Below are 8,586 nucleotides of genomic sequence, written 5' to 3'. Positions count from 1 at the left end.
CGCTAGCTGCCCTCCTTCCCCTTCGGGTTGTGCACGTTATGTGGTCAGGAACCATGTGTGCTTCATCGCCAAGGTGTCCCCAAATGGGAATCAATAATCTGGAGTTAGAGGAGACTCAGAAACAGAACAAAATTTTGTGTATGCTTAAGATTGGAGCTAATTGAGAGATGAAAATTCTGGCAGATGGAGATAAAAATAACAGGTCTGATAAAAAGATGTATACTTGAGGTTATAGTTAAGCATGTGATGGCAAGGGGAGGGATGAGCCCCCAAATAGACTCAAACTCCCCTAACTCCCCACCTCCCCCTTCCCACCCCAGCCCCTCGAGTCACTGGCAACTTTGTACACCTCAGCCACATGCTGAGTTTGTGCTGCCTGTGGGAGGGCTGCCCCTTCCTCCCACCAAGCTCACCAGGCAGGTGGCCGCCACCTCTCTGGGGGGAGGAGTAAGGGTGGGGCAGGAAGCCAGGTGCTCAGGGAAAATCTTTCCTGGTGGGACCTGGGGAGAGGAAGATGCATTCTACCCTCCTGATACATGAGAAATGGAGGTATACAAAACAGATGAAGGTGAAGGAGACTTCAGTCCGGTACAAGCACAAAACCGAGCACAGAGCAGTAGATTGACTCAAGGCAGCATGAGGCAGATCAGGGGGCTTCCTGGAGAAGGTACCAGTGCATCCTAAAAGAAGCAGCATGGTTCTGGAGAGGTTGTGAAGGTGACCCCAGTTAGGAGCACATGGAGACTCAGGGCCGAGAACAAGTCCCGGTGTCCCTGGACCCAGGCTCAGTCACCACCAGGAGAGCTCCCAAGGTTTCCACTGGGGACAGGGGGAGGAGTAGAATGAGTTCCCTCCCTGCCCCCACAGCCGTGGGACCAGCCGTATCCCCTCTCCTTTCCAAGCGGATATTCCAGAGAGATCAGGATCCGTGACTAGGGGATTGAATTGTGGGAGGATTAGAAGAGCTAACAGCGCAGTATCAAGGCCGGGACAGAGGGACGGCGCCGGGCTGTTTACAAACACGGCAAGGAGGAAGCAGGCTGAGGAAGGGCCACCAGGAGGTGACCGCTGACTCAGAGAGGCAGAAATGGGTACATCAGTGTCCGCATGTCCATGTTTTCATATACCCATGCCCACATATAGTGTCTGTTTGTGGAAGACTTCAGAGTCAATGTACTGCATCCTTAGGAGAGACAGACACACACACAGAGCATGTGCACACATACATACACAGCTCCCCAACCTATATTTGTAGACAAATCTTATCTACAGTAAATATGGGCACTGGTGTGTACATGGGGGTGTGTATAAAGTAAATATGGAAACATATGTCCAAAGATGATATGTTTAATTACATACACAGCACATAACCATCATGTGTGCATATATATAACCAGATCCTCCTCTGGTATGCGCACACACATATGTGTTACTTGCATACAGACTTTGTAGTGAGGCCACATAGAATCAACACCCATATAACACATACAGTACCTATATATCAGGTATGTGTATGAGGACCCACTCCAGGGTGTCATATGTGTCCCCATACAGCTATGATCTAAAATCAACCCAGAAAGGAAGATTGAACCAGAATAGACTGTTCCCTGAAAAGTCTCACAGGAGTGCAGTCTCCCCTTCCTCCCACTGGAAGTACACATTATTTATGTGAACAACTGTAAACAATAAATCTTCTCTCTCCAGCAGCTGCCAGCATGAATGAGCCCGTTCCCTTCTAGAAGCAGGTGATGGCGTCACAGCCAGAAAGAACAATATGTCCCAAACGGGACCCTGGATGAGACGGAAGCCTAGGTCTATAGTAGGAAGCAGCCCTTGGAGCAGCAGAGATTTTCTGAGACTGCTGGTGGCGTAGCCCTAGCTCACTCTGGTGCTGTGGAGTCACGCCCAGCAGGGGAACCATAGCACCAGGCCACAGAGCCTTGGCCACTGAGGCTGGGGAATCCTTGTTCCCCTCTCCTTCTTCCTGGCCCCATCCTGACCTCCAGGACCCTCTGAGCCAGCAGCAACGTGAGTCGTTCCACATGGACACTCATCAGACTGGGAGTGTGGGCCAGCGGACCTGTGCACTCCCCCTGGGCATGTCCCCCAGGAGGCAATGCCAGCTTCTTGGAGAGAAATGACAATCACACTTCTTATCCAGACTTCAGGACTGTTGGAAAAATTGACCATGGTCCTTGGTTCTTCCTAAGACAATATCTAGAGTTGCATTGTCCAGGGAGAGACCCTCGGCTGTCCTGCGCCCTGCTCATGAGAGGGACTGACAATAACAGCTCAGAGGGGAGGTGTGGCCAGATGGACATAGCGAGCTGCCTGACCCTGGCTCCTTCGCCACTTCTCAGCCTATCGCTTTAGCTCTTCCAAACCCCACTTTTTAAAGACACCTGTCTCAGAGGGCTGGTAGAGAAATTAAGTAGCATTATTAGTTATGTTGAAAGTGATTTATTCTAAATTGTAAAGCCCTACATGAACGCTATGGGATGGTAGAGACCAAGAGAGGAGAACCACCTGACCGCTTAGGTGTGTTTTTTGCCTTAAAATTTTTCTTTGAACTTGGGACATACAGGATGTGGCGAATTATTGCCTAAATGCCTCCATCAATCCCACTTCCTGGTACACATGTCTCTGGGGTCCCCTCCCACCTTGACTCTGGACTTGGCCGTGTGGCTTGTTTGGTAGTGAGACATCATCCAGTATGGTGTCACAGAGGACTATGAAGCATTTGCTCGCTGGGGCTAGCCCTCTGGAAATGCTACTGCTGCCCTGTAAGAAGGCGGGGCTGTCCTGCTGGAGGGGCTGTGTGGAGGAGAACCAGGTGCTCCAGCCAACAGCCTGAGCAAGATGCCAGACAGGTGAGTGACCCTCCTAGCCAGCAGCAACAGGTAAGCCTCAAGATGACGGGAACTGCATGAATGAACTAACAAGATGTGCCCCAACTGCAGAATCAGGAGCAAACCCATGCTTTCAGTCACTAAGTTTGGGGAGGCTTGTTATTTGGCAATTGGTAACTGACACACAGACTAATAGAGGCACAAGAAGACCCTGTATTCTGCCCAAAGTTATAGAGAAAGTTTGTGGCTGAGTTGAGTGTAGGACTGAAGCCCCCAGGGTTCTTCCTGTCTCCCTAGGCCCTACATCTGTTCATTCTGTAGAGCTTACAATTTCAAGGGCCCAGAAGGAAAATGTTGGTTTGGCAGGGAACTCAGAATGATATCTATAAAGAACAGTTAACAGCATTGATTTTCCAGAACAGCGGGCAGGGGAAGGGCTGGCATAGCAGATGATGGGAGTCAGAGGAGCCACAAGGGGAAACCACCCCTTTAAAAAGGGAAATGGCACGCAGAGGACTTGAGCTGTGGGACCAGAGGAGACTGGGGTCCACCCAGCTGCCCTCTGCTTAGAGCATTCCTTTGGGCAAGTTGATTAGTCTGGTGAGCTTCAGTTTTCATATCTGTGGAAAGGTATTATTGTGCCCTTCTAACAGAGATGCCCTGGGTAAAATGCCCCACTCCAAACCTGGGGATCATGCAAGAAATTCTCCTTCTCTCTTGGGGTCTGAGTACCTCCCTCAGGGGACTTACAGACCAGGCAGCATAGCAGCTGCTTCTCCAGGGTTCTTGCAAAGATTCGAGTTGTTTGGACCACGTCAGTGTCACAGGCACAGGGTCTCCTGCAAAGATGAGCCTGGTTGAGCAGGAGGGAGGCCAGAGGGGAAGGGGAGGCCCTAACCTGGGCCTGTTTTCTGTCTGTCCAGAGTGCCTGTTTCAAAGGCAGCTGCAGCCCCTCGAAGGTGTTGCTGATCCCAGGAGCCTTGATTTTTGTCAGCAAGACCATTGACCATACCCTCTTCATCTTTGATGACTGGCGGGTGGCCAAGAGGAAAGACACGTACATCAAAGAGCTGTGCTTCACCCAGGCTAGCCAGCCCTGTGGTCCCCTATCAGCCAGGCCTGAATGACGGGAGCAAATTCCTGGGTTCCTCCTCAAACAGGCTCCTCCATGTGCTCACACATCTTGCATGAGGATCAGTCCTCTCTCCGTGAGTACCTGTCATCTGCTGGCATCCCTCCTAGTCCCTATTCATTCATTTGTTATTGTATTAGACTCCCAGGGCTGTTGTAACCAAGTACCGCCAATAGAGTGGCTCAGGACAATGGAAGTCCATTCTCTCACACTCCTGGACACCGCAGGTCCAAATCAAGGTGTCGCAGGCCCATTCTTTCTCTGACACTCTGGGCAAATCCTTCCCTGTGTCTTCCTAACCTCTAGAGTGGCCCTCACTCCCTGGAGCACCACTCTATGCTCTACCTTTGTCCTCACACAGCCTTCTCTTTGTGTGCCTGTCTCTGGGTCACTCTCCTCCTCTTATAAGCACACTAGTCTTATTGAACTAGGGCCACCCTACTGCAGTAGGACTTCATCTTAACTTGATTATCTGCAAAAGCCCTATTAAAAAAAAATAGTCACATGCACAGGTATCAGAAGTTAAAACTGCAACCCATTTTTTCAGAAGACACGGTAGTAACAAATGTATTTAGCACTTGTCTGTGACAAACCATCATGAAGTGCTTGCTTGTTCCAGAGACCACCCCAGTATTTTTAAATGCATTGGTTGGCCAAAATCCTCACAGCAATCCTATAAGTATAGTCATCACTGCTACTTTGCAATGATAACCTGAGGAAACTGAGGCTCAAAGAAGTTATCAGTGGTCCATGGTTACAAAGCCAAGTGGTACAGCTGACCAGCCTAACCACTACCCTGCACAGCCTCTTCCCTCAGCAGTTGTCAGTGGGGGATTCGTGTGTGGGCACCAGTCGGTTTGCTAAGGAGCCACACCCCTCTCTTCCTCTGCTCTTCTTGTGATCTGGACACAGGTTTTTAACATTATGAATAACAATATTATGGAGGCTGGCCTTGGCTTTCATGCTGCTTCCTCTACTTTCCTGCACAGACTCACTATTAGAGTGGCATGCTCCCTGGAAACGTATCACCAGGCGGCCCTGAGCCTCTTTGAAGAAGGTGTAGAGGCTGGGCTGTAGCCCTTTTCCCTCAGTCATGGTTTAATATTTTATACAACTGGATGTGGTGATGTGAGGCATAGACCCCATGGCTGACCTCAGAGTCCATTTATAACTAAGTCAGAGAGAAACTGAGGTCACAGTGGCTGGGACGTGGCTGGAGTCACAGAGCAGGTTGACCCAGAGCAGGAATAAGTCCCAGGCTTGCCCCCCAGTGCCAGGTCCTCCCCAGTGCCATCCACCACCACCCATACTACTTGCTTATGGAGGGGACAGTCACCAAAAGATGAGTATCATTTTTGAGAAATTCCTGTAATGGAGGCACGAGAAGGCAATTTGGGGACAGCCCACTCAGAGGTCAAGGCCACATTTGGGGTAGAATGACCTAGCTCTGCCCATCTCTATTTGTGCCCGCCCTTACTGCCGTGCCAGATGTCTCCTAGCGACAGCCCTGCAGTCAGCCTCCAGGTGGGGGCAGGGCTGATCTGCTACCCTCCCCCTTGGACCTGGATTTCACACCCAGGAAAATAATTTCCTGGTAAGGAGATTAGGAGGCTCTCTGGACCAGGATGGGGCCTGGGTGAGGCAGGAGAGGAACAGCGGGAGAGGCGAGGGGCAGGAGGGGCGCCGGAGGAAGTGTCACTGTCAATCAGGGCGCTGACCCGTCTAATCCAGCCTCCTGGCTCTCCTGATCCCAGGGACAGATGCCGGGTAAAAAGGTGCAAACTCGGCGGGGCCAGGCCCTCCCTGCAGGCCTGCAATACAGGCCTCTCTGCGGAGAGTGGCTTAATCTTGCCAAGAGCTAAGCTGTCCAAAAGGCGCTCTCCGAGGCGCTGGTGCCTTTCCTCAGTGCCTCCCCTGCGGGGCTGCAGTGACGCACGCACACGGTGGGGGCTGTGCTGGGAGTCGGGTCAAGAACTCGAAACCTCAACCAGACTTGGCTGCTCTCTGGCCTTGTTCCCTTATCCATTCAACAAGCATGTACTGATCTAACATGTGCCAGGGGATCAGATGGGCTCTTTCTTGGTAGGTAACTGCATAGGATTATGCCTTTGCCATTCATTTATCTGTCTATCCATCTATCCACCTATCTATTGTCCATCTGTCCACCTGTCCATTATAGGCTGGGCTCTCAGGTGGGCCAAGCACTGATGCACAGTGAAGTGGCAGCAAGCCTCACCTACATCCTGCCCAGCTGACCCACGAGTCAGCTTGACGAGGATTTCCTCTTCACCAAGTCCTCTTCCATTCAACTTCACACACGTTTTAATTACATTCACTTCTACCCAGAAACTATGTGGATTCCTGATGAAGCTAAAACAGTAGTGTCCAGGCTGGTTTTGGCCACTAGGTAGGTACCAAAAGGAGAAGCCACCCAGAAGACCAGCGGATATTGAGGGCAGCAACAATGGCTGCAAGGAGCAGGTGGAGGAGAAACAGGTATCCCAGCAACCAAGGCCCAGCCTTCCGATGTTCACTTGGGTTTTCCAGGAGATTCACTTCTGGTACCACTGGGTAAGAAGACATCACAGGGACTGTAGAGTGAAGAAATGGAGTGTTTGGCATCAAGAAGGGAGAGGTGCTCCAAGGACTCTGTGGTACTTGTGGGAACAGCAGGGTTTGTACTTGAATTTGGGACTGTCTGAAAAGACTCCAGATACCTAAGTGCTATATATGTCAGTGACTGGCCTGTAGCAAAACTATGAAGTCAGTGCCTTGTCTTGAATAGATATTCAATTCAATAAATCACATGCTTGCTGTGTTGCTTTGCGTGACAGCAGCATCTCCATGGTGGGGGAGAGGCTGAGGGAGGTGACAGGGAAAGGGTATCTGAAGTGCTTAGAGCCCATGAAAAATGGCCGGGGTTTCTCTAGGACAGAGTTACACAGTGTTGGAGGAATGCTCTGCTAACATCACTATGGAGTAGCAAGCCGTTAGGGTCACAAACTCTGCCACTAGGCTTCCTGGGTGCAAATCCTGGCTCTACCACTTACTAGCTGAGCGTGACCTTGGACAAATTTTCTTAACTTCTCTTTGCCTCAGTTTAGCTATCTGTAAACTGGTGATAAGATTTGGTGGGTCACCCTGGCCAGTTGGCTCAGTAGTAGAGCATTGGCCCATTGTGTGGATGTCCCGGTTTTGATTCCCGGACAGGGCACACAGGAGAAGCACCCATCTGCTTCTCCACCCTTCCCCCTCTACTTTCTCTCTGTCTCTCTCTTCCTCTCCCACAGCCAAGGCTCCATTGGAGCAAAGTTGGCCTGGGCGCTGAGGATAGCTCCATGACCTCTGCCTCAGCTGTAGAATGACTCTAGTTGCAATGGAGGAACGCCCCAGATGGGCAGAGCATTGCCCCCTAGTGGGCATGCCAGGTGGATCCTGGTCAGGTGCATACAGGAGTCTGTCTCTGCCTTCCCACTTCTCACTTCAGAAAATACAAAAAAAAAAAAAAAAAAAAAAAGGGCTTGTGGGTTGTTTGGGTTGTTCACAAATACTCTAGTCCCCTTCTGGACACATGGTAAGATTGTACTTCTCTATCTACCTTTCTAAGTAAACTGCATGTTCTTTTAAACAATTTTGGAACATTTAGTCTTGTTTCCCCACCTACTTTGATCTTAGGCATAGTTCTATGACTTTTTTTTTAGCCAGTGAAATGTAGGTTACTTGCCATAACCTCCCCACTACCACCACTCCCGTGGAGATGACCATGAAAAACAGAGGCTCCCTGCTGACCTGCGCCATATGCAAGAGATATACTTTCATTGTTTTAAGCCACTGAGATTTGGGGATTGTTTGTTGCCATGGCATAATCCAGCCTGAACAAACTGATGTATTTAGCACTTCCACAAACTGAATTATGTCCCCTTGAAATTCATATATTGAAGCCCTAACCCTCAATGTGATAGTATGAGGGGGGTGGGGCCTTTGGGAGGTAATTTGGTTTCAATGAAATCACAAGGGTGGGAACCTCCTGATGGGATTAGTGCCCTTATAAGACAGACAGCAGAGTGCTGACTCTCCATCTTTCTTAGTGCACAAAAGTAGAGGTCAAATGAACACACAGCAAGAAGGCAGCAGTCTGGGCCCTGGCCGGTTGGCTCAGTGATAGAGCGTCAGCCTGGCGTGCAGAAGTCCTGGGTTCGATTCCCGGCCAGGGCACACAGGAGAAGCGCCTATCTGCTTCTCCACCCCTCCCCCTCTCCTTCCTCTCTGTCTCTCTCTTCCCCTCCCGCAGCGAGGCTCCATTGGAGCAAAGATGGCCCGGGTGCTGGGGATGGCTCCTTGGCCTCTGCCCCAGGCACTGGAGTGGCTCTGGTTGCAACAGAGTGATGCCCCGGAGGGGCAGAGCATCACCCCTGGTGGGCAAAGCGTCGCCCCCCTGGTGGGCGTGCCGGGTGGATCCCGGTCGGGCGCATGCGGGAGTCTGTCTGACTGTCTCTCCCCATTTCCAGCTTCAGAAAAATACAAAAAACAAAAACAACAACAAAAAAAGAAGGCAGCAGTCTGCAAGCCAGGAAGAGTCCTCATCAGAACCCGCCCATGCTGGCC

This window comes from Saccopteryx bilineata, chromosome 5 (assembly GCF_036850765.1).
Source record: "Saccopteryx bilineata isolate mSacBil1 chromosome 5, mSacBil1_pri_phased_curated, whole genome shotgun sequence".
NCBI lineage: Eukaryota > Metazoa > Chordata > Mammalia > Chiroptera > Emballonuridae > Saccopteryx > Saccopteryx bilineata.
This window is presented reverse-complemented; position numbering follows the sequence as displayed.